Below are 950 nucleotides of genomic sequence, written 5' to 3'. Positions count from 1 at the left end.
TCTTCGCGTTTACGCGGAATTAATCGCGTCGCTTTATCGCGTATCGCGTACTTATGAAAATTAACGACGGCGGTTTTATCTCGCGGCCGGGACTTCGTCTTACTCATCGGAGAGTCGAAAGACAAATGACCCCGAGTGAGGCGCGAAACTCTCGGACGTGCCCGGGTAGTAACGCTCCTCACTCGGAAAGGGAAACATGGCCGGCTTTGATCGGCCAATCAAATAAATCTTCAGGTTAATCGCGGGATCCGCCCTTCTTTCGGTGCGGATATCACTCCGCGCGAGACGCGATGACGTCGCGTCTGACTTTACGCACTGGGCGTTACTCGCTCAGTAGAGCGACCGAACCGAAGTCCCGACTTTCTCTACACGGGCTCTCGGGTATGAAAGGGTCGTATGTCCCCAGTTACCTCCCGAGCGGCTTCAGATACCGACTCGGAGTTACCATTGAAAGTGGCTATTATCCTCCGAGAGTCCGCGTTTTATCCCCGGAGCGCCGTCACTGCCTCCTGGGTGATGAATTGTGGTAAATTGTGAGAGAAACTTTTACAATAGGTGTTATCACGCGGAATTGTGACCAAATGTGGCATTTTTTGTTAAATAAACTAAAACTAATGTTAATAAAATGAATTGTGACAAATTGTGGTAGAAACCACTGAAATTGATACAGTCTATCTGTCTTCGCGTGAAATGTGGCAAAATCTTATCGAATGCTTAATCAACGTATCTCTCACTAAATAAAAGTGGTAAAATGAATCGAATGAAAGTTATATCATCTCAAAATGCACTATTTGTGACTAACTAATATTAACTTCTTATTTCCAGGTAACCCGTCGGCTATATTTTAGCAAAACTTATAAGGTGAGTATTTAACTCGTGAAATTGTGATTCAAATTGATTTAAAACGTATTTTCTCTATGTTTTAGGTACCTGTAATTGTCTCGCTGCGG

This window comes from Wasmannia auropunctata, unplaced genomic scaffold, assembly GCF_000956235.1.
Source record: "Wasmannia auropunctata unplaced genomic scaffold, wasmannia.A_1.0 LD336101.1, whole genome shotgun sequence".
Taxonomy (NCBI): domain Eukaryota; kingdom Metazoa; phylum Arthropoda; class Insecta; order Hymenoptera; family Formicidae; genus Wasmannia; species Wasmannia auropunctata.
Note: the sequence above shows the minus strand (reverse complement) of the source record.